Below are 26,542 nucleotides of genomic sequence, written 5' to 3' on the forward strand. Positions count from 1 at the left end.
CTGTCTATTCAATCTATCTAATGCTCATAGTAGAGTGTTGAAGTTCTCAACTATTGTATTGGAGTCTGTCTCTCCCTTTAGAGCTAATATTTCCTTTATATATCTGAGTGCTTGTTGTTGGGTGCATATATATTTAAAATTGTTACACATTTTGCTGTATTGATCCCTTTATCATTACATAATAATCTTCTGTTTCTCTTTTTACTATCTTTGACTTAAAGTGTGGGTTTCTTTGACAGAGAATCTCAATTGTGTTGCTCCAAGCCACAGTGCTATGGTAACAGCATAGCTTGCAGCTACCTTAGACTCCTGGGTTCAAGTGGTCCTCCTACCTCAACTTCCTGAGTAACTGGGGCTGCTGGCTCCTGCCACAGTAATATATATTTTTTCTATTTTTATATTAGAGACAGGGTCTTGCTCTTGCTCAGGCTTGTCTCAAACTCCTGAGCTCAAGGTGTCCTCCTGCCTTGGTCTTCCAGAGTGCTAGTGTTACAGGTATAAGACACTGCACCCAACATTAACGTCTCTTTTATATAAGTATAATTACTCCTGCTTGCTTTTGGTTTCAATTTTCATGGAATATCTTTTTACAAACCTTCACTATCAGTCTTCATGTGTCTTCAATGGTGAAATGAGTTTTTCATTGAGTCATGTCATTTTATCTATTCATACTGGATACACACACACACACACACACACACACATATATATATCCACACAAGGTTATTATTTATATGTATGAGGTTACATCTGTCAATTTATTCATTTTTTCTGTTCATTTTGTACATTATTTGTTTCTTTCCTTCTCTCATTATTTATTGTTGTGGTTTGGTGGTTTTGATTTGAGTACTTTCTCTTCTTCATTTGTGTGTTTGCTCCACCAGTGATTTTTCCTGTCGGTTTTAGACTTTCACAGGCTTTCATTATTGCTCTTTTGCTTATAGAATAAGAGTGTTTTAATCACTTATTTAAGGGCTGGTTTAGGTGTAATAAATTCCTTTAGGTAATTTTTTTTTTATTTTCTTATTTGTCCTTAAGTTATGAAGGATAACATTATTGATTATAGTATCCTTGGATGACAGGGTTTCTCTTTCCTTTTAGCTCTTAGAATATATCATTTCATTATCTCCTGGCCTAAAAGGTTTTTTGTTGAGAAATTTGTAATTAATATGAATAGAATTCCCTTAGAAATGACTAGACACTTTTCTCTTATTCTTCTTAGAATTCTATCTGTGTCTTTAATTTTGGCAGTTTGACTATACTAGGTTGTGAAAAAGACATTTTGAATTATGCATATATAGGCATCTTTGAGATCCCTATACCTAGATATTTAAATCTCTTACTAGATTTGGGAAATTTTCAGATATTATTATTTTTTAAATAGTTTTTTTTAACCCACTTTGTTTTCTCTTTACTTTCTGGGATATCAAAAATTTGAAAGCTTGGTTGCTTTACGGTGTCCTATGTATGTCACATAGACTTTGTTCATTCTTTTCTATTCCTCTTCCTTTATTTTAGGTTATTTCTTTTTTTTTTTTTTTTTTGTAGAGACAGAGTCTCACTGTACCGCCCTCGGGTAGAGTGCCGTGGCCTCACACGGCTCACAGCAACCTCTAACTCTTGGGCTTACGCGATTCTCTTGCCTCAGCCTCCCGAGCAGCTGGGACTACAGGCGCCCGCCACAACGCCCGGCTATTTTTTGGTTGCAGTTTGGCCGGGGCTGGGTTTGAACCCGCCACCCTCGGCATATGGGGCCGGCGCCCTACTCACTGAGCCACAGGCGCCGCCCTATTTTAGGTTATTTCAAAAAACCTGTCTTCAAGTTCAGAAATTCTTTCTTCTGCTTGATCTAATCTACCATTGCATCTTTTACGTATATCTTATAATTTCTCAAATTAGTCTTTAGTTCCAGAATTTCTTTTATGTTCTTTTATTATAGTATCTATCTTTTTGGTACATTTCTCATTCATTTCCTGAACTATTTTTCTGGTTTCTTTATATTGATTTTTTGAGTTATTGTTTATCACATGGAGTTTACTCAGTATCATTATTTTGGAATTTCATAGATTTCTCTTTCATTGGAATCTCACTGAAAAAATATTGTGTTCCTTTGGAGATCTCATCATATCTCCTTGCTTTTACATGTTTCTTGTGCATTTACATTGATATTTGCACATCTGATGTAACAGTTATTTATTTTAATTATTTGAATTTGCTTTCATAAGGGAGGACTTTTTTCCTAAAGGTGAATCTCTGGTGTTGGTAGGGTATAGCACTTTGGCTTGGGTTTGTGTATGTCCAGTAATGTAGTCGCTGTATGATTTATTTAGATAAATAGCATCAGTAGTATCTTTGATCTCTCAGTGGTTGGGTATGGTTCTTAGTGGGCTCTAGTGAAGTTTTTCTGAGAACAAGAATGTCAGGTAGGGCCGTCCTTGGGTCCCAGTGGTGCCAAGAATGGGTCAAACGTGCCTCTCCTTGGGCCCCAGCATTGTGTACGGTGGTATTTATATTACTGGGTCCAGGAAGGCTAATTTGGGGGCTACAGAAAGCTTATTTGGGTACAAGCATTGGACCAAGCATTTGCAAAAGTCTTCATGCTCCTGAGCTGCCAGTGTGACATGAATAATGTCAACAACTCCTAAACAGACCACACTGTTATTGGTGCTGGCTGCATTGGATTGGATAGACCAGTCTCTTTTCCTGTAGGTGATGCATGCAAGTAAGCACCAACTGTAGTGGTAATTTAATGGTGATTTGTGTGAGTTTGTCCTCAAGTTCCAAGGAGAAGTGCTCAGGTGCCAACAATGATAGATGTTACAGGAAGATCCAAAGCCTTTTGTAGTGTGTTCAGGCACTTTTTGGAGGAGAAGTGGTAATGGGTTTGGTGGGCCTGTATTCAGGCCTCTCAGTGGTATGTGTGGGTACTGGCTGTGGTGGGACCACAGTGATCCTCAGGCCCCCAGCAAAATGCTTGAGTGGGGATAATAGTAACTGTGCTATGTCCCTGTACTGTGGATGTTGTTTCTCTCATTAGAAGTTGCCTTAAACAGGCTGCTGGGTAGCCTGCAATGTGGCCCAAGGTAGTGGATGAAAGCATGGTAGCCTGACTTCAGGGTTCTTGTAAATGCCCGACGACTGTGATTCTGGGGATGGGCAGGGTCACAGCCCTTCGCTAATCCTTTGTCCCTGGTAACAGCAGTCAGCAGCAACAGCTAGGTGCATGATGGTGAAGTCAACAAGGTTCAAGGAATGTGGAGATGCAGAGGCTGATGGGCTTGTGTATAGGATGCAATTTGCTTGAGATAGGGCCCTCAAAATGGAGGCTTACTGAAGATGGATAAAACTTAGGAGTGGTGTGACAAACACCATGCAGTCCCTTTCTAGAGCAATGCCATCACATGCTCTTGAGACAACTCCCTATATATTAGTCTCATGTCCCACGTGAGTTGAGGGGCTCTCCCATGGTCAAAATTGCAGGAGTCCATAACGGAAATATGAACCACTTGTGGTCATTCATTTAACTTTTCTACACATTAGAGAGCCTTTCTAAGTTCCCAGCAAATCCTGCTCAACAGGGTGCCTTATTTTCTTCTTCTTCCCTGCCTTAGGTTTTTCCTTGTTATTTCTCTGCTAAATTTCAGCATTCTTTATTAGGTGATATAGTCAAACTGTGATAATTTGCTTGCTCCTTTTGTTCTTCCCATGGAAGAGATGAGTATCAAATGCCTGTAGTTAGCCATCTTGATCTTGAAATTCCCTTTTTATTACCTTTTTTAAAAGAGTTATATTGAGATATAATTGACAAATAATAATTTTACTTATTCCAAGTCAACATAATTTTAATAAAATGCATGCATGTATTTATTGTATATAACATAATGTCTTGAAATATTTTTAATTTGAAGATGGTAGCCGAGTAATAGCTTCTTTGCAACTAGGTGCAGTGAGAAGGGGAAAGAAGACTACAGGCATCTTTGGCTGGTGGTATCTGCCCAGAAACAACTCATTGGGGACACAGGGAGAGAGTAAGAGACTTCTGGACCCCACAAGGAGGAAAAAAAGCAGTGGAAAACTGGACTCATCAAAACCAAGGCCAGAGGCATGACAACTTAAAGAGCAAAAGGAAGTGAAAGGAAAATTAGGGGTAGGAAAGAGATAAAAGAAAACATTCATGAAGAAGAATCAGCATAAAAATCCTTGCAACATGAAAAACCAGTCCAGAGCAATTACCTCAAGGGACCATAAGGTAACTACTGCAGAGGATTCCACCTATAAAGAAATGTTAGAAATGACAGAAAAGGAATTTAAAATACAGATGATAGAAACATTGAAGGAAATTGCTGATAATGTGGAAGATAACCAAAAGGAAATTCAAAAAGAGAATCAAGTAAGAGATTAACTGTATGAAGAATATAAAAAAGATATGGAAGAGCTGAAGTAATTGAAGCAGTCAATTAGGGAACTTAAAGATGCAATAGAAAGAAACAACAACAGATTAGACTATACGGAAGCAATAATCTCAGAGGTAGAGGACAATGCTGTTGAAATTACTCAGATAGTTAATGAGGCAGACAAGAAGAGAGAGAAAGCAGAACATTCATTGACAGAATTATGAGACTCTATGAAGCATTCAAACACATGAGTTATAGGTATCCCAGAAGGGGAAGAATGCCCCAGAGGAATGGAAGCCATACTAGAGAACATTATAAATGAAAATTCCTAAAATATCACCAAAGACTATGACACACTCCTTTCAGAGGCATATTGGACCCCAGGTCACCCCAACTTGAATAGAGATTCTCCGAGACACATTGTGATGAACCTGTCCAAAGTCAAGACAAAAGAAAAGATGTTGCAAGCTGCCGGGAGTAAATGTCAATTGACCTACAGGTGCAAATCTATTGGGGTGATTGCAGACTTCTCTAATGAAATTTTTCAAGCTAGAAGACAATGGCCATCTAACTTTGATCTACTTAAACAGAACAACTTCCAGCTGAGAATTCTATATCCCACTAAGCTAAGATTTGAAATTGATGGAGAAATTAAATATTTTACTGATGTGTAAACATTGAGTAAATGTGCCACAACAACAGAAGGTCTAAGAAATAGTATAAGACATATACTATTGAAGTTGAAGGTGGAACTCAACTCCAACAAAGTATAAGAAAGGTATAAGAAATACTTAAACCTATTCTACATACTGACCATCACAATTGACCACAAGCAAAGTAAGCATACAGAAATTAAAGGAGAGAACTTAGCTTCCACAATGATACAAAAGACAAAACTAAGCAATGGGCTTTCACAAAAGAAGATGAATAGAATGCTACCACACTTATCAGTTATCTCAATGAATGTTAATGGTTTGAATTCCCCACTCAAGAGGCATAGACTGGCTGATTGGATTAAAAAACAAAAGCCATCCATTTTCTATCTGCAGGAAAGACACCTAGCTTCAAAAGACAAATTAAAACTCTGAGTCAAGGGTTCAAAGACAATTTTTCAAGCAAACTGAATCCAGAAGAAAAGAGGGGTTGCAATCTTATTCTCTGATACATGTGAATTTAAAGAAACTAAAGTAAAAAAAAGACAAAGATGGCCACTTCATATTGGTCAAAGGAAAAATACAAGAAGACATTTCAATTCTAAATATTTATGCATCCAACATAAATGCTCTCAGATTCTTGAAACAGACCTTACTTAGACTGAATCATATGATATCCTATAACACCCTAATAACAGGGGACTTTAATGCTCCTCTCACAGAGGTGGACAGATCCTCTAAACAGAAATTAAACAAAGATGAAAGAGACTTAAGTGAGACCCTAGAACAACTATGCTTGATAGACATAAATACAACACTCCATCCTAACATAAAGAATATACATTCTTCTTATTGCCTCATGGAGCATTCTCCAAAATTGATCATAACCTAGGACACAAAACAAAACTCAACAGAATCAAAAGAATTGAAATTTTATCATGTATCTTCTCAGACCACAGGGCATTGAAGGTGGAACTCAACTCCAACAAAACATTAAACCCCACACAAAGGTATAGAAATTAAACAACCTTATGCTGAATGACAGTTGGGTACAGAAAGAAATGAAAGAAGAATTCATTAACATCCTTGAGCATAAGAACAATGAAGACACAAGCTACCAAAACATGTAGGATACAGCAAAAGCAGTCCTGATAGTAAAATTTATCACTTTACATGCCTATATGTCTATTCGAAAAACAGAAAGAGAGCACATGAACAAACTCACAAGCCAACCTATGGATTTGGAAAAGCAAGAACAATCGAAGCATAAATCCAGCAGAAGAAAAGAAATATCCAAAATTAAATCAAAGATGAGTGAAATTGAAAACAAAAGAATCATTCAGAAAATTAATGAAACAAGGAGTTGTTTTTTTGAAAAATTAAATAAAATAGCTAAACCTTTGGCCAGACTAAATAGAAATAGAAAAGTAAAATCTCTAGTAACCTGAATCAGAAATGAAAAATGGGATATAATAACTGAGATAACAACTGCCACAGAGATACAAGAGATTATCTATGAATCCTCCCAGAAAATCTATGCAGAAATTTGACAATGTGAAGGAAATGAATCAATATTTAGACTCACATCCTCTCCATAGACTTAGTCAGGAATAAATAGAGCCCCTGAACAGAACAATTTAAAGCACTGAGATAAAAGGAATAAGGAAAAAGCTCTCCCCACAAAAAATGCCCTGGTCCAGATGGCTTCACACCAGAATTCTATCAAACCTTCAAAGAAGAACTTATTCACATTATGTAGAAATAATTCCAAAAAAAGTGAGGAGGAAGGAATTCTCCCCAACATATTCTATGAAGCAAACATCACTCTGATACCTAAACCAGGAAAAGACCCAACTAAAAAGGAGAATTTCAGACCAATTTCACTAATGAATATAGATGCAAAAATTCTCAACAAATTACTATTCAATAGATATACAGCTTATCATAAAAAAGTCATTCATCAAAATTAAGTATGTTTCATCACAGGAATGCAAGGCTGGTTTAACATATAGCAAGTCCATAAAGTTTGTTCACTGTATCAACAGAAGCAAAAACAATGACCATAAGATCCTCCCAATAGATGTAGAAAAAGCATTCGATAAAATACAGCATCCTTTCCTAATTAGAACACTGACGGCTATAGGCATAGGTGACACATTTCTTAAACTGATTGAAAATATCTATGACAAACATAAAGCTAATATTTTTCTGAATGGAGTAAAACTGAAAGATTTTCCACTTAGAAGTGAAACCAGACAAGGTTGTCCTCTGTCACCATTACTATTCAGCATAGTGTTGGAAATTTTAGCCAATACAATTAGGCAGGAGAAGGAATAAAGGGCATCCAAATGGGAGGAGAGGAGGTCAAACTCTTCCTCTTTGCTGATGATATGATCTTCTTTTTTTTTAATTTAAAAAAGTTATTTTATTTTATTTTTTTTATTGTTGGAGATTCATTGACAATACAAGAAACCAGATTATGCTGATTGCATTTGTTAGGTAAAGTCCCTCTTACAATCATGTCTTGAACCCAAAAGGTGTGGCACACACCAAGAACCCACTCCCTCCCTCCTTCACTCTCTCTGTGCTCTTTCTTTCTCCCACCTTCCTCCTTCTCTCTCTCTCTGCTCTCCCCTTTCTTCACCCGCACCGTGTCATTAATTTTCATTAATTGTTCTCATATCAAAATTGAGTACATAGGATTCATGCTTCTCCATTCTTATGATGATTTACTAAGAATAATATGTTCCACTTCTATCCAGGTTAATACAAAGGCTGTGAAGTTGTTTTAAATCATTTGCCACCTGAAAGAAAAACTTGGACCCCACTTCAGGTATAAATAAGATGGTGATGTATTACACCTGTGCAGGTGGGCCACTGCCCCGAAGGGCAAATGGCCCCAAAGGGCAAACATCCCCAAAGAGAAAAGCAGGCTGTCTTTTATACCCTTTTTTTGCTACGTGGCAAGCCAAGCAAAAACAGAAGTAGAACAATGGCTGGTTAGCTCAGGGTTGGGGTTACAGTGAGTCAGGGGGTTTGGCACCGGTTACAGCATGTCAGGGGGTTACATTGTGGCAGCTGGCATGGGGTCAAACTTGGCTAAGCTTTTCACCATTGCTTAGCTACTGCTAGGGGGTTGGGGTAAGTTCAGGGGTGTTACAGAACCTTGGAAATTCTGCTTGAATGAGTTTTTACTATTTTTTGGCAAGGGAGCCAGGGAACTCAGAGATAATTTCCTTGTAACCTGTTCTCTGAATTAAACTAATAGGGGGTTTTGAGACGTTGGGGACTCAGGCTGAGACAGGGGCATTTAGGGGTCTTTTTGCTGGATCAGTTCTTACATTCCTCACTGGTCTTATTGGGAATCAAATCCTTGATTCATCTGTGTCACTGGGACAGGGCTGATAATGGGTATGTTTCCTTATTCAGGGCTAGGCAGGGAACCCTCATTTTTCAGGCTCAGGTGAGCTCAGATATCAGACTCTCATCTTCAGGCACAAACTCTCTGAGTCTCAGTAAGGTCATGAACAAAGCAGTTTCAAACATTTAGAATAGTCAGGGTACAAAGTTGGAGCAGAGAAGAAGAGCACACTTGCACATTCGTTTCACTTCATGAACGGGAGGGGGGAAAAGCCCCACCTATTGTTACCCATTTTAGTTATTTTTCAAGCATTCATATACATACAATTTTAACCTATTTTTTTTAACCAGGGCAGCCTTGATTTTTCACTCGAGCTGCCACTTAGTCATAGGAGGCAAACTAATACTCTTCTAGACCCTGTGAAGGGAGGTTTAACTTTGTTCTCAGATTTTTCTCAATTACACTATACCCATACACTCTCATATAATTTTAAACAGACCTGCTGGTGATCTAATGTTCAAGGAGTCTCTGTGACATTTCCCTCCTTTTTTCAAAGTTCAAAAGTCCAATTAAGACAAGTTTCTCAAGGAGTTTCCTCAGGCTTCAGCTGTGTGTTGACCAGCCAGCTCCTAGTATGTGGCTGGAGCAGGGCGTGTTGACTGTCTCTAGATGTCATCCTTTAAGTCCAGGCAAGTTGGCCACTTGGCTTTTACTGACAGCAGACTGAGCAGAGTATACGGATTAAGCACAGTAGGATGAAGCGTTACAGTTACATCATTTACTGGGAAATTACCATTTGATACAGTACAAATTCTCTAGTGTAGCTGATAAGTGATCTTTGTTGAGTCTTTAGGCTTTAGAGTAAATACAAGTAATGTATATAATTCTATACTTTTTGACCAGTCTCTTAGCCCCATTTAAGAAATTAGTTTAGTAAAATAGTTATATCACATCTTATGAGTTTACATTACACACAAGGCTGGGAATTAATACAGGTGGGTCACAGCCTTTCTTTTTTTATTATTTTTTTATTAAGTCTTTTGTACATAGATCATAAATACATTTATGCCCATTTCAGTGTGTTGATTATTTGTACAAATTGGAGTGCTTACATCATACTAATCAGCATAGCTTTCATCTCATTTACCCAATTATACCATTAGGACATTTGTGTTCTACACATGATAGAATTAACTTGTACTTACAATGTGCTCAATAGTTGTGGTATCCCATACTCTCCCCTACTATCCCTCCCACTACCTCACCATCCTTCCCCCTCCCCTCCCCTCCTTCATCATAGCCTAAAGTTGTGTTTCATTTTTCATATGTAAGTGTGAGTAATTATAAATTGGTTTCACAGTAGTACTGAGTACATTGAATACTTTTACATTCCTGAGATACTTTGCTATGAATATTTTTCAGCTCCATCCATGTAAACATAAAGGAGGTAAAGTTTCCAATTTTTTAAATGCTACATGATATTTCATGGTATACATATACCACAATTTATTAATCCGTTCATGGGTCAATGGGCACTTGGGCTTCTTCCATGACTTGGAAACTTTGAATTCAGCTTCAATGAACACTTTGGTGCAAATACCTTTATTGCCAAATGATTTTTGGTCCTTTGGGTATAGACCTAGTAGAGGAATTGCAGAATCAAACTGCAGGTCTACATTTAGATCCCTGAGTGTTCTCCAAACCTCCTTCCAGAAGGAACGTACTAGCTTGCATTTCCACCCGCAGTGCACAAGTGTTCCCTTTTCTCCACATCCATGCCAACATCTGTAGCTTTGGGATTTTGTGATGTGGGCTACTCTTACTGGAATTAGATGGTATCTCAGAGTAGTTTTGGTTTGCACTTCTCTGATGATTAAAGATGATGAGCATTTTTTCATGTGTCTGTAGGCCGTGCACCTGTCTTCTTCAGAGAAGCTTCTGTTCATGTCTCTTGCCCACAATGAAATGGGATCACTTGTTTTTTCGTTAGTAATAAGTTTGAGTTCTCTGTGGATTCTGGTTATTAGACCTTTGTCGGTAGCATAAATTGCAAAAATCCTCTCCAATTCTGAGGGCTATCTATGTGGTTTACTTAGTGTGTTCTTGGCAGTGCAGAAGTTTTTTAATTTGATAAGATCTCAGTAATGTATTTTTGATGTTGCTTCAATTGCCTGGGGTGTCTTCCTCATGAAGTATTCTCCCAGGCCAATTTTCTCAAGTATTTCCCCTGCACCCTCTCTAAGAATATTTATAGTTTCAGGTCTTAAGTTTAAATCCTTTAACCAGTGAGAGTCAATTTTTGTTAGAGGAGAAAGGTGTGGGTCCAGTTTCAGTTTTCTACACAATGCCACCCAATTCTTCCAGCACCATTTATTGAATAGGGAATCTTTCTCCCAATTTATATTTTAATAGGCTTATCGAAAATTAAATGACAATAAGTGTCTGGGTTCACCTCTTGGTCTTCAATTCTGTTCCATACATCTACCTCTCTGTTTTTTTGCCAGTACCATGCTGTTTTGATCACTATCGATTTATAATAAAGTCTGAAGTCTGGAAGTGTGATTCCTCCCAATTTGTTTTTATTTCTGAGTAATGTCAGAATTTGAGTATTTGGGTATTTGAGGTTTTTTCTGTTTCCATATAAAACGAGGTACTAATTTTTCCAGGTCTTTAAAATATGAGAGAGGTGCTTTAATAGGGATTACGTTAAATCTGTAAATAGCTTTAGGTAGTATAGACAGTTTAACAATGTTGATTCTTCCCAGCTATGAGCATGGTATATTTTTTCATTTGTTAGCATCTTCAGCTATTTCTTTTCTCCAATTTTCATAGTTTCTCTTTATAGAGATATTTCACGTCCTTAGTTAGATACACTCCCAGATATTTCATCTTCTTTGGCACTATTGTAAAGGGAAGAGAATCTTTGATTGTATTTTCCCATTGACTATTGTTGGTGTATATAAAAGCTACAGATTTATGAGTGTTAATTTTACATACTGAGACGTTACTATATTCCTTGATTACTTCTAGGAGTTTTGTAGTTGATTACCTGGGTGTTTCCAGTTATGTATCCATGTCATCTGCAAAGAGTGACAATTTGATCTCCTCTGGTTTTATTTGGATCCCCTTGATTGCCTTTTCTTGCCTGATTGCGGTGGCTAAGACTTCCATTACAATGTTAAAAGCAGTGAAGACAGTGGGCATCCTTTCCTGGTTCCTAATCTGAGTGGAAATGTTTTTAATTTTACTTTATTCACTATGATATTGGCTGTGGGTTTGCTGTAGATGGCCTCTATCAGTTTAAGAAATGTCCATTCTATACCTATTTTCTTCTGTGTTCTGATCAAGAAAGTATGCTTTATATTGTCAAAAGCTTTTTCTGCATCAATTGAGGGAATCATATGCTCTTTGTTTTTTATTTTTTTATTTTTTTATTTTTTTATTTTTTTATGGAGACAGAGTCTCACTTTATCGCCCTTGGTAGAGTGTCGTGGCATCACAGCTCACAGCAACCTCCAGCTCCTGGGCTTAGATGATTCTTTTGCCTCAGCCTCCTCAGTGGCTGGGACTACAGGCGCCTGCCACAACACCCGGCTATTTTTTGTTGCAGTTTGGCGGGGGCCGGGTTTGAACCTGCCATCCTTGGTATATGGGTTCAGTGCCCTACTCAATGAGCCACAGGTGCCTCCTGTTTTTTAATTTGTTTGTGTGATGTATAATATTTATGGATTTATGTATATTGAACCATCCTGGGGACACTGGGATGAAACTAACCTGGTTGTGGTGTATAATTTGTTTGATGTGTTGTTGGATTCTGTTTGCTAGGATCTTATTGAATATTTTTGCATCAATATTCATTAGAGATATTGGTCTATAACTTTCTTTTCTTGTAGGGTTTTTTCCTGGTTTGGGTATCAGGGTGATATTTGCTTCATAGAATGAGTTGGGAAGTATTCCTTTTTTTTTCTATGTTTTGGAAAAGATTAAGTAACATTGGTACTAGTTCCTTTTTAATGGTTTTGTAGAATTCTGATGTGAAGCTACCTGGTCCCGGGCTTTTCTTTTTGGTGAGATTTTTTTATAGTTGATGCTATTTCAGACATTGTTATAGGCTTGTTCAACATTTCCACTTTTTTCTGGCTAAGTCTGGGAGAGTGACATGTTTCCAAGTACTGATCTATTTCCTTCAGATTTTCATACTTCTGAGAGTAGAGTTTTATGTAACATTCATTAAGGATTTGCTGAATTTCTGAGGAGTCCATTGTTATTTTGCTTTTATCATTTCTGATTGATGAAATTAAGGATTTTACTCTTCTACTTCTCATTAGGTTAGCTAATGGGTTATCTATTTTATTGACCTTTTCAAAAAGCCAACTCTTTGATTGGTTGATTTGTTGTATGATTCTATTGATTTCAATTTCATTAACTTCTGCTCTAATTTTAGTCATTTCTTTTCTTCTGCTGGGTTTAGGGTTGGAAAGTTCTTCCTTTTCCAGTTGCTTGAGATGACCCATTAAATTATTGACTTCCTCACTTTCTGTTCTCTTGAGGAAGGCTTGTGACACTATAAATTGTCCTCTTAGGACTGCCTTTGCTTTATCCTAGAGGTTCTGATAGTTCATTTCTTTATTATTGTTTTGTTTAAAAAATTTGGTAATTTCTTTCTTAATCTTGTCTATGACCCAGCTGTTGTTCAGCATGATGATATTTATTTTCCATGTTTTTGTATGCATGTGGAGATTCCTGTTGTTATTGAGTTCAACTTTTATTCCGTGGTGGTCCGAGAAAATACAAGAAATGATTTCTATTCTTTTTAATTTGCTGAGTTTAGACTTGTGACCTAAGATGTGATCAATTTTGGAGAATGATCCATGGGCTGATGAGAAGAATGTGTATTTGGTTTTGTTAGGATGAAATGTTCTGTAGATGTCTATTAAATGCAAATGTTGAATGGTTATGTTTAATTATAAAATTTCTTTGATTAGGTTCTTTTTTGAGGATCTATTTAACACTGCCAGAGGAGTGTTAAAGTATCAAACAATTATGGTGCTGGGGGAAATCAAATTGCTCATGTCAGTTAGAGTTTCTTTTATAAGTTGAGGTGCATTCTTTTTGGGTGCATTGTTGTTGATAATTGAACTCTCATCATGTTTAGTGTTGCCCTTAACAAATAAGAAGTGACCATCATTGTGTTTTATTTTATTTTTTTTTATTAAATCATAGCTGTGTGCATTGATATGATCATGGAGCATCACACACTAGCTTCATAAACCATTTGACACATCTCCATCACACTGGTTGACATAGCCTTCCTGGCGTTTTTTTAGTTATTATGCTAAGACATTTACATTCCACATTTACTAAGTTTCACATATATCCTTGTAAGATGCACCGCAGGTGTGATCCCACCTGTCCCCCTCCCTCTACCCACCTCCCCCTCTCTTTCCCCCTTCCCCTATTCTTATGTTGTAACTGGATTATAGTTTTCATGTGAAAGCCCTAAATTAATTTCATAGTAGGGGTGAGTACATTGGGTCCTTTTTTTTTCCCATTCTTGAGATACTTTACTACTTTGATTGGTTTAAAGCCTAATGTATCTGCAAATAAAATTGCAACACCTGCTGTTTTTCTGATTTCTATTTGCCTGAATTATAGATGGCCATCCCTTCACCAGGAGTCTATATTTATCTTTTAAGGTAAGGTGAGATTCTTGAATGCAACATATGTCTGGCCTGAGTTTTTATATCCAGGCAGCCACCCTGTGTCTCTTTAGAGGTAAAGTTAAGCAATTCATGTTAATTGAGAGTAATGATAAACCTGATAGAGTTTTGGGTATTGAGTTTTTCGAAAGTCCAGAGGACATTTTTAATCCTTTTGTGACTATGGAAGTTAGAATTTGATCAAAAGTTTCTTTTTTTTTAATTTATTTTTATTAACCATAGCTGTGTACATTAGTATGATCGTGGGGCACCATACACTTGGTTCATAGATCGTTTGACACATTTTCATCACATTAGTTAACATAGCTTTTGTAGCATTTTCTTAGTTATTTTGCCAAGACCTTTACATTCCACATTTACTAGGATTCACATATACCCTTGTAAGATGCACCGCAGGTGTAATCCCATTAATCCCCCAAAAGTTTCTGAGTGATTTTACTTTGGTGGTGGAGGATTGTGTTGTTCATTAATGAGGATAGGTCTGAGAATTTCCTGAAGAACTAGTTTAGTCATGTAAAATTTCTTCAACATGTGAATGTCACTGAAGTATTTAATTTCTCCATCACAGATGAAACTCAGTTTACCTGGATACAGGATACTGGTTTGAAAGTGATTTTGTGTAAGCAGATTAAAAGTCAATGACCACACTCTTGTGGCTTGAAAGGTTTCAGCAGGGACATCTGAGGCATTCTAATGTTCTTCCCCTTGTATGTTATGGTTTTCTAACGTCTTACAGCTTGCAGAATTTTATCTCTCATATTAACTTTAGTGAAGTTAATTATAATGTGTCTATGAGAATTTTTATTTGGGTTGAGTCATGTCAGTGTTATAAAACTGTCTGCTATCTGAATTTCAGAATCTCTGGGCATGTCTGGAAAGTTCTCTTTAATTATTTCACGAAGAAAAGCATCTGTATCTTTCATAGCAACCTCATCACTTTCAGGTATTCCTATAAGGCAAATATTAGATCTCTTTGAATTATACCAGAGCTCAAACTAATTTATGGCTTTCACATGAAAGCTATAACCCAGTTATAACCTAAGAATAGGAGGAAGGGGGAAAGGGAGGGGAGGGAGGTGGGAGGTGGGTAGTGGGAGGGTGATTGGTGGGATTACACCTCGGTGCATCTTACAAGGGTATATGTGAAACTTAGTAAATGTAGAATATAAATATCTTAACACAATAACTAAGAAAATGCCAGGAAGGCTATGTTAACCAGTGTGATGAAAATGTATCAAACGGTCTATAAAACCAGTGTATGGTGCCTCATGCTTGCATTAATGTACACAACTATGATTTAATAATATAAAAAAATAATTATCCCAGATTTCTCTGAGAGAATGATCCGTTTTTTTTTTTGTTGTTGTTGTTTTTGTTTTTTTCCACTTTTTTTCCTCTTTGAGTGTTTGGGAGCATTCAAAAGCTTTGTCTTCAATATCGGAGATTCTTCTGCCTTCTCCATTCTGTTACTGATGGATTCTACAGTATTTTTTAGATTTTTGAGGTCTACAAATTCTTGCTTTAATATGTCAAAATCTTTGGTCATTTTGTCTTTAAATTCTTGAGACATCTTTTGAATTTCTGCTTTAAATTCTAATTTCATCATTTCCTTTATTTTGTTAATCCTATTTGCTATCCACATTCTGAACTCGATTTCTGTCATCACATTCATTTGTTTGGGAATAGGATCTTATACTGTATCTGCTTTATCTTTTCTTGGGGAAGTTGATCTATTCTGATTGTTCATTTTGCCAGAGTTTTTCCCCCTGATTCCACCTCATGATTGTTTTTCTTGTTATCTAGGTGGTCTGGTAAGGTGAGATTGGGTTTGGGTTTCCTGGGGTTGTGGTTAACCAGCCCTTTGTTAAAGATCTGAGACTGATGACTGCAGCTTTTTCCCCTTTATCTTTGCCAAGGATCTGTACAGTATTATATTTTGAGGCTGGGGAAAACTGCTTGGTGTGGTGGGGTTAGGTGGCTAAGTCTTATATTCAACTGGTTCTTGTCCTAGCCTTGTGAATCAGTGACTCTGGTGAAGTTTTAGCTGTGAAGAAATACAAGCAATTAAGAAACCCCACCTCCCCAGACAACAACTGGAATGGGAAAATCGACCCTTCCTGTTATTACACAACCATGGTATCCCCCTAGAGGGTCCTTGGGTGATTGTCCCAAGTTAGGTGTTCTGAACCAATTGACTCTGTCCATACAAACTCTCAGGTGAAAGAGTTTGAAAGGTCTCCAGCAGCTAGATAGCAGAAGTCTACTGGCTGCTCAGATTTGACTCTCTCCAATACTCTATGGGGTCAGAAAGGCCTGCCCAGTAGCACAGTAGGACCAGGGGTCTGAATGTCTTTCTCCACTTTGTTCCTTTTTCACGCATAATCACTGGTGACCCCACAGGGCTGCAGTCCTGTTTCCTCCAATAATGCAAAGTGCCAGGACTTAGCGCCTGTCAGGGTGAAAAGAAGGTCAATGCCCCCAAGGCCCGGCCAGTGCCCTCGGCTACCAGCCAGCTGTGGGAGCTGAGGCCTGCCTACCTCAGGTGTTCAATTTCCAGTGGTGAGTGTTCCATTTGGGCTCAGTCTAATCCTGGGTGTGCCAGGCCTGCAAATACTTATCTCCTTCAGCTACCATGCCTTTGTCCCTGCCGGTCTGCAGCACCAGTATCCCTATAGAGTGACTTCTAGTTTCCTCTGGCAGTGCACAGAGTTGGGGGTGTGTTTCTCCAAGATTGGACCCTGGCATGATCACCCTATTGTTGCTGGATCTTTATGTGAAGTGCCCCTGCACAGTTCCACTACCGCTGCCAAAGCCAGAGAATTCTGGCTGTATGAGCAGATATAGGAGCATGCTGCACACAAATCTGGCATCAGGGTGGGGTACAATGCACGGATTCTTGCGGTATCTAGCGCATGGTGACTTCAGCAAGAACACTACTCCACTGGCGATTCTGGTTGGGCAAGGGCCTGGTGTGGAGGTAGCGCAGGCACAGCATGCAGCTTCAGTGGTCTTTGGATGGGCAAGGCATGGCGTGCAGCCTTTGTGGACTCCCGGCAGGCAGGGCTCGAAGTGCAGGCTCGGTGGTCCAGGCAGGTGAGGCATGGCACAGCCTCAGTGATCTCCAGGCTGATGGATTGTGGTGTGAGGCCTCTGCAGTCTCTGTGTGGGCGGGGTTCCGGTGAAGCACGATGCCTCACAGGTCTCTGGGTGGGAAGTTCATGGGCCTGCCTCAGAGGTCTCCAGGTGGGTGGGGCGTGGGTGTAGTGCAAGGCCTTGGTGGTCTCCGGGTGGGTGGGGTGCAGCACAGAGGCAGGGAGGGAGCAGGGGACTGACCAGGCAGGGAGTGGGGTACTCGTTCAGGCAGGCTGAGGTTGGGGGAGCTGCTCATGAGCCTCCTCCCTCAGTCTCTGCAGCATTTAGGGATCTGGTTTATTCAGTTGGGGGGAAGGGTGCACTAAAAGTTCAGAATGGCAGGGAAAATGTAAGTTCAGTTTTTCTGCCTGGTAAGAGAATGATCAGAGTTATCCCAGGGTCCCTCTGGAGGAAGAAGTCCCCACTTCTTACTGCTTACACCCATGGGTTGAGACAAGAGGTCCTCAATTCACTACTTGCCTGGAGAAATCCCACAGGAGCAAACAAAGAGCGAAAGGAAAAGGAAGAAAAGAACCCACAGCTTTCTTGGAGGAGTGGTTGTGCGTTTTTCCTTTCGGTTGAGTTTTGTACCTGGAGATTGTTGTCTTGGAATCGCAGCTTGCCTCAGCAAGGGTGACCTGTAGTTATCTCTCTTCTCTCTTGGTTGGACTTCCTGTCTTCAGGTCAATTGGATATACTCTGGACATTATCCTTCTCTCTGGACAGAAGCCTATGTTGGAGGCTGCTCCAGTCGGCCATCTTGCCCCTCCTCCCCACAGCCTTTTTTGACCATATTTCTCTCTCTAATCTTTCTCTTTACTAAAAATAAAATATAGCAAAACTAACTTAATTGCCAAAATAAACCGTATTTTCAGTATCGTGGGTCTGATTATTTGCCTAGAGTGCAGTAAGAATAATATTTAGCCATTTACTCTTTGTTTTAAAGTTGGCTTTGTTGGAATTTTTTATAAGGAATCTTAGGCTGGACCTTCTCGAAAGCCTTTTACGAGTCCAGGTTTCATCTGTGACATTAAGATACCTGTATGCTTTGGGTAAATTCCCCTTCACTTGAGGTCCCCAAGCATATTTTGATTCCTGGACCCATTACCAAGCGACCTTCATTACTTACCACAGATCAGGAAATGTTACTGACAGGTAACAAAGGGCTTTTTTATTGGCTGCATAAAGTCAACCTTAATTTTTTAGTGCAGTTTGGACACCTCTGGAAATGCTATTCTAGCCAAAGACTTGATAAAATAACCAGTTCCTCTATCATGTCTTATAGAACAAAACAGATTCTTACTGAACTGTTGCAAATAACTGTATTGTCAGGAATTAAGAATACTTACAAATTGCTTTTAAATTTTAGAGAAATTAAAGAGAGAAAAAATATATGTTTTAGATTCTGCTCATAAGTACATACATTGCTTGAAAAGCTACAAATAGCTCAAAAGACAGAAAATTATTTTCTTGACTTCTGGAAAACAGAACACAGAAAGAATTAACAATATTTTAAACAAAAAATTATTACAAACTAGCCCAGTTCCACGTAACTGATTTCTGTTCTGTTTGAAGTTAGGTTAGCAATACTCATAGAGATGTTAACTTTCCAATGAAAGTTAAAGGAAATACATTGTTAACTGGATTACATATAAACTTCTTTATAAGTTTCATTTAACCTGCACAGACATTTTACAAATATTTTAGACCTCTTCAATCTTTGTTTTGCTTTTCACTTTTTTATACAACTATTTTGTTTCAGGACAAATTTATGCACAGGGAGTTGCATTTTACTTTTTACTTTAGAGATGGAGTTAACAAAAGTAAGTTCATTGCCAGAGCCTGCTCTTCCCCTGCATGTGTATTTCTCTATTGGTGGGCTGCTGTCACAGAGGACCACCATGGGACCTTCCTGCCATCCTGCTGGGGCCCTCTTCTCCTTGTAATTAGTCTGTGAGGTCTCTTAGGGAATGGCATCAGTCAGGGTGCTGGGGAACACTCTCATTAGGGAATCAGAATGTTGCAGGAAAACAGTGAATTAAAACAGACAAACATTTATACTAACAATATAGAAGGAAAAACCTCTAATTTCTGGCAAGAACCAAAATTCAGGTGGGTCTCAACGCATAGAATTCTGAGTTTTAGGGAATCCTTTTAAACTTTTTTATACTTGTTTTCTTTTTTTCTTTAGTTTAATACAAGACTGTTTCAGGCCGAGACTAATCTTTTAATAAACACTGAATAAATGACATAAAATGATGTAGCAGACACGGGTCTGACATGAACAATGTCTAAAAGTTTATATTTACTCTTATACTCTCATATTTTCAAAACCAGAACCAGAATACTTTCTCATATAGTTTTTAACTGGCCTATGGGTGATCTAATAACCCGGGGGATGATTGGATGCCCACTTTCATTTTAATGGTGCTTTTGGTGACGGGTGTAAATACACATTTCTGGGAGCCTCTGACTGATTAGTAGGGCTGAGGCTTCTTATGCCTCTAAAAGCTTCTGGCAGGCCAATAGCCTGGCAACCTGAGGTTCCTGTCCAGAGTTACCATTTCTTTGGCCTTCTTTTGGAGGCTCTATACAAATCACAACAAATGAATTCAACAAACAGTTACATATTTTTCTAACAATTTACAATAAATAAGTACAACAAACATACCATGAATCTGCTGACACTAGCCAAAATTAGATGTTAAAGTGGCTTACCTCCGAAGGTGGACTCACAGGTCTACTTAGGAGTGATCATCAGCCAGTCTCCTGGGGGCTCCATGTTCTCTGGGGACCCTGGGATGTTTCCAGGGGGCGTCTCCCCTCAGAGGGACGCAGCCTGTCTCCGTCCTGGAGGCTGCTTGAAGATCGGCAGAATAAGAGCCAAACAGAATAATGCCAAGCAGCTGCAGTTTTAAAAGGTAAAGAGGACTTTGTTTTTTTTTCTTTAGTTCCAAATGAGTAATTAATCTTGGGTCTTTTTCTGAGTGCCAGCACCTTATCTCAAGACTATCTGTAACACAGCAACCACGGCTTTTAACAGTCAAATGGAGGAACAATTTTACTAAACCTTGTAGTAACCCTTTAATTGCCAGAAAGAGAGGTTCTCAACCAAAAGTGGGTTATAGGGCAGTGGGAGACATAGGGGATAAAACAAATTGTACGTTGACACATTGACAGACAACAGGAAAACAGAGATGTTGACACCTAAACTTGGAATTGACCAATCTTTGAAAGGAATTCTGACAAATCATTGGAAATAGCAAACACAAATTTGACAAACAACTCACATACACCAGTGCTGACATAAACTTGGATTTTACCAGGGACTTAACCTCTGAAAGCCAAAAGAAGAAACATGAAGGACCAGGGACTCACCCTCTGTGAGCCCAAAGAAGAGAAAAACAAAGACCCACTGTGAGGAAAAGCTGACAGATGAACAGACCCACACCCTGTGAGTCCAAAAAGAGAAACTAACAGACTGGGCATGAAAAGACTGACAAATTTCACACAATTTGACTGACATGAGAGGGAACTACTGAGATACAGAAAGACAGAAACAAAGACGCAGTGAGAACTCAAACTTTGAGCCCGACCTGACACCGAGACCAGACTCACCCCTGTGATCCTGGTGAGCCCTGCATGAGACCTGGACTCACTGCCGTGAGCCCTGCATGAAACCTGACCTGGGACAGGGAGACGTCTCCCTTGGCCCTGGGAAATGACTGTGTAGTTATGTCCAACTGGTCTGATTTTCCCCAAAAAAAACCTTTAGAGATCCAATAAACTTATAAAACTCACCCAGGTGTTACTGATTAATCACCAATTCAAAAGTTTTTGAAACCTATGCCCTGACTCCATATGTGCAAGGACTCTGGGAGCCGGGGGGTCATCTCTCCGAGGCCTTCCCCCAGAGCCATAGGTGGTGGCAAGCCTAGGTGGGGGTCCAAGAATGGTAATCTCACTGGGGCCTCCATAAATTTTGTAACTCATTTGCCACCTAGAAGAAAAACTCGGACCCCACTTCAGGTATAAATCATATGGTGATTTATTACACCTGCACAAATGGGCCAACGCCCTGAAAGGCAAATGGCCCCGAAGAGAAAAGCAGGCTGTCTTTTATACCCTTTTTGTGCTATGTGGCAAGCCAAGCAAAAATTGAAGTAGAATGTGGCTGGTTAGCTCGGGGGTGGGGTTACAGTGAGTCAGGGGTTAGTGTGGCGGTTGGGACGAGGGTGGGGTTACAGCGAGTCAGGGGGTTTGGCACCAGTTACAGCACGTCAGGGGGTTACATCATGGCAGCTGGCACGGGGTCAAAATTGGCTAAGCTTTTCACCATTGTTTAGCCACTGCTAGGGGGTTGGGGTAAGTTCAGGGGTGTTACCGAACCTGGGAAATTCTGCTTGAGTGAGTTTTTACTATTGTTTGGCAAGCGAGTCAGGGAACTCAGAGATAATTTCCTTGTAACCTGTTCTCAGAATTAAATTAATAAGGGGGGTTTGAGATGTGCGGGGACTCAGGCTGAGACAGGGGCCTTTAGGGTTTTTTTTCCTGGATCGGTTATTACAAAATCTCCATTTTTTAATGGCTGAGTAGTATTTCGTGGTGTACATATACCACAGCTTGTTAAACCATTCCTCAGTTGATGGGCATTTAGGCTGTTTCCATATTTTGGTAATCGTAAATTGGGATGCAATAAACAGTCTAGTGCAAGGGTCTCTGTGGTAAAATGTTTTTTTTTTTTTTTCCTTCTGTGTAGATGCCAAGTAATGGGATTGCAAGATCAAGTGGGAGGTCTAGCTTGAGTTCTTTGAGGGTTCTCCAAACTTTACTTTCAAAAAGGTTGTATTAGTTTACAGTCTCACCAGCAGTGTAAAAGTGCTCCCTTCTCTCCACATCCACACCAGCATCTACAGTTTTGAGATTTTGTCATGTGGGCCATTCTCGCTGGGGTTAGATGTTATCTCAGGGTGGTTTTGATTTGCATTTATCTCTCTGATAATTGGGGATGATGAGAATTTTTCTTATGTTTGTTAACCATTCCTCTGTCTTCTTGTTGGCTTTTTTCATGTGGATTAATTCGATTCTTGATAGATCCTAGTTATCAAGCTTTTGTCTGATTGAAAATATGCAAATATTTTTCCCATTATGTAGGTTATCTATTTGCTTTGCATGTTGTCTCCTTAGCTATACAGAAGCTTTTCAGTTTCATTAAATCCCATTTGTTTATTTTTGTTGTTGTTGCAATTGCCACAGCAGTCTTCTTCACGAAGTCTTTCCCCAGGCCAATATCTTCCAGTGTTTTTCCCATGCTTTCCTTGAGGATTCTTATTGTTTCATGCCTCAAATTTAAGTCCTTCATCCATCTTTAATCAATTTTTGTGAGTGGAGAAAGATGGAGGTCCAGTTTCAGTGTTTTACATGTGGATATCCAGTCCTCCAAGCACTATTTATTGAATAGGGGGTCTTTCCCCCAGTATATGTTCTTGTTTGGTTTATTGAAGATTAGGTGGTTGTACAATGCTAGTTATATTTAGTTATATTTCCTGGCTTTCAATTCAATTCCAAATGTCTATGTCTCTATTTTTGTGCCAGTATCATGGTATGCTGATGCTCCTGGCTTTGTTTTTATTACTAAGAACAGCCTTAACTATACGGGATTTGTTCTGGTTCCATACAAAATCCAGAATCATTTTTTCCAAGTCTTGAAAATATGATGTTGGTATTTTAATAGGGATGGCATTGAATCCGTGGATTGCTTTCGGAAGTGTAGACATTTTAACAATGTTGATTCTTCCCAGCCATGAGCATGGTATGTTCTTCCATTTGTTATTATCCTCTGCTATTTCCTTTCTGAGGATTTTGTAATTTTCTTTATAGAGTTCCTTTACCTCCTTTGTTAGGTATATTCCTAGGCATTTCATTTTCTTTGAAGCTATGGTGAAGGGAGTTGTGTCCTTAATTAGCTTCTCATCTTGACTGTTATTGGTGTATACAAAGGCTACTGACTTGTGGACATTGATTTTATATCCTGAGACATTACTGTATTTTTTTATGACTTCCAGGAGTCTTATGGTTGACTCTTTGGGGCTCTCTAATTATAAGATCATATCATCAGCAAAGATGGAGAATTTATATTTATGGATTTGGAAATGTTAAACCAGCCTTGTATCCCTGGGATAAACCCTACTTGATAATGATTTATGACTTTTTTATTGAGAAGCTGTAGTCTATTTGCTAGAATTTTGTTGAGAATGTTTACATCTATATTCATTAGTGAAATTGGTCTGAAGTACTCCTTTCGTGTTGGGTCTTCCTGGTTTTTGTACAAAGGTGATGTTTGATTTGTAGAAAGTGTTGGACAAGATTCCTTCCTCAGTTTTTGGGAATCATTTCCACAGTATAGTTACAAGCTCTTCTTTGAAGGTTTGATGGAATTCTGGTGTGAAGCCATACTGACCAGGACATTTTTTTGTTGGCAGATTTTTTATTGTTTCCTTGATCTCAGTGTTTGAAATTAGTCTATTCAAGATATCTATTTCTTCTTGGTTGAGTGTAGGGAGAGGATGTGATTCCAGACATTGATCCATTTCCTTCACATTCAAATTTCTGGGCATAGAGTTTCTTGTAGTATTCAGAGATAATCTCTTACATCTGTTGTTATTTCTCCTTTATCATTTCTGATTGATGTTACTAGAGATTTTATTTTTCTGTGTCTAGTTAGTCTGGCCAAAAGTTTATCTATTTTATTTATTTTCTCAATAAACCAACTCCTTGTTTCATTAATTTTCTGGATGATTTTTTTGTTTTCAATGCATGGGGATTAAAGAATCATATGTTGAATGATAGTTGGGTGCAGGAAGAGGTAAAAGAGGAAATCATTAACTTCTTTGAGCATAACAACAATGACGACACAAGCTACCAAAACCTGTGAGATATGGAAAAAGCAGTCCTGAGAAGAAATTTATCATTTAGATGCCAACTTCCAAAGAACAGAAAGAGAATGCATCAAGCAACTCACCAGCCATGTTACAGAATTGAGAAAAGAAGAACAATCCAATCATAAAACCAGCAGAAGAAAAGAAATATCCAAAATTAAACCAGAGATTAATGAAATTGAAAACAAAAAAATCATCTTGTTCTTTTTGTTTATTTTTTGCCTTTCCCTTAGCCCTTCCCTCCTCTGTCTGCTTTTTTTTTTTTTAATCCAAAAAGCCAGTCTATGCCCCTTCAGTGGGGAATTCAAGCCATTTACATTTATTGAGATAATTGATAATGTGGTGGGGTTCTATTCATCTTATTTTGTGATAGTCCATTGCTTAGTTTTGTCTTTTGCATCATCGTGGAAGCTAGATTTTGTCCAATAGTTTCTGAGTGGTTACTTTGCTGATGGTCCATTGTGATGGTCAGTGTGTAGAATAGGTCAATGTATTTCCTATACAACTGGTCTTGTTGTGGCAAACTTGCTTGATGTTTACATGTCAGTAAAAGATTTGATTTTTCTGTCAATTTTAAAGATTATCTTAGCAGGATATATAGAATTATAGGCTGGAAATTGTTTTGTCTAAGTAGATCAAAGGTAGATGACCATTGTCTTCTGGCTTGAAAACTTTCATTTGACAAGTCTGTAGTCACTCTGATAGATTTATCCAAGTAAGTCAATTGGCACTTATTTCTTGTCACTTGCAGAATCTTTTCTTCTGTCTTGACTTTGGATAAGTTCATCACAATGTGTCTTGGAGAAGCTGTACTGAGTTGAGATGACGTTGGGTCTGATATCCCTCTGAAAAGAGTGTGTCAGAATCTTTGATGATATTTTGGACATTTTAGTTATAATATTCTCTAGTATGGCTTGGACTCCTATAGAGCATTCTTTTTTCTCTTCTGGGATACCCATAACTTGTATGTTTGAATGCTTCAGGAAGTCCCATGATTCTGTCAGTGAGCATTATGCTATCTCTCTCTATTTTTTCTGCATCTTTAACTATCTGAGTTAGCCCAAGAACTTTATCTTCTACCTCTGAATTTCTTTCTTCTGTGTAGTCTAATTTTTTTAATACTTTCTAATGCATCTTTAAGTTTCCTAATTGAGTCCTTCAATTTCTTATACTCTGCTATATCCTTTCTATATTCTTTATATCATTCATCTCTAATTTGATTCTGTTTTTGTGGTTCCTTTTGCTTATTTTCCATTTTCTTGGGAATTTCCTTCATTCTTTTCATCATATGCATTTTAAATTTCCTTCTCTCCTTTCTAACATTTCTTTATAGGTGGAATCCTCTGCAGTAGCTACCTTATGGTCCATTGGGGGATTTTGTATGGTCTGTTTTTTCATGTTGCCAGGATTTTTCTGCTGTTTCTTCCTTGTGAGTATTTTCTTTTTGTCTGTTTCATTGTCCTACTTTTTTATTTTACCTCCTCTTGCTCTGTAAGTTACCATGCCTCTGACCTACAGTGTTGATGTGTCTTTTTGGTATACTACTAAAAGGATCAGAAGATTAAGGAACAAAAAGGGAAAAAATATTAAAGAAAAGAAAGAAAGGAAAGGGGTTAGTAAAGAAGAAGCTTGATAAAAGAAGAGAGGCACAGAAAGAGGGAAAAAGAAGTAATAGAGTTGTACAGTAGGGCACTTTGACCCACACCTTAAAAAACTCCAACTTTTGGGAGTGCTGATTTGGGTGGTTCCATTGACGTCGGTAGCTCTTTGCCAGGCTGAGCAGACACAGTGCACCATCTCCACCAAATAAAGAAGAAAAAAAATAACTGTAAATTAAATCAAAACAAGCAAACAAAAACCCTGACAAAATAAAATTGGGGAAAAAAACAAATAACAGGGGAAGAAAACCTAGTTAAAATGAAGTTATTATTAAATGAGGCAACAAAGAAAAATTATAGTTACACTAGAGAAAATGAATAACAAAGTAAAAGAAAAATCTAGGGGGGAAAGTTGAAAGAGAAAAAAGGAAATGAAAACAAAAACAAAGCAATACATCTATCTTGCTGAATATTCCCTGGGCAATAGGTGATCTTCTAGGGTATGAGATGCTAATCACAATGCTGATGAGCTATGGAAGATGGAGATTGGAGGCCTCTGTTGACTTCTTTGCCTTCCAATGCTGCAGGGTTAAGAGCTTGAATCTCTTCTCAACCCACTTAAAAGACATTCCTTGACCTTTCCAAACTGTGACCCTTGGCTAAGTAGAGGCTTTCCCCGTAAAGCATGTGTTCCTGGGATCTCTCCTGAAGTGACTTACTGCTTATCAGGTGCGCCAAAACCACCT

This window comes from Nycticebus coucang, chromosome X (genome assembly GCF_027406575.1).
Source record: "Nycticebus coucang isolate mNycCou1 chromosome X, mNycCou1.pri, whole genome shotgun sequence".
NCBI classification, from domain to species: Eukaryota; Metazoa; Chordata; class Mammalia; order Primates; family Lorisidae; genus Nycticebus; species Nycticebus coucang.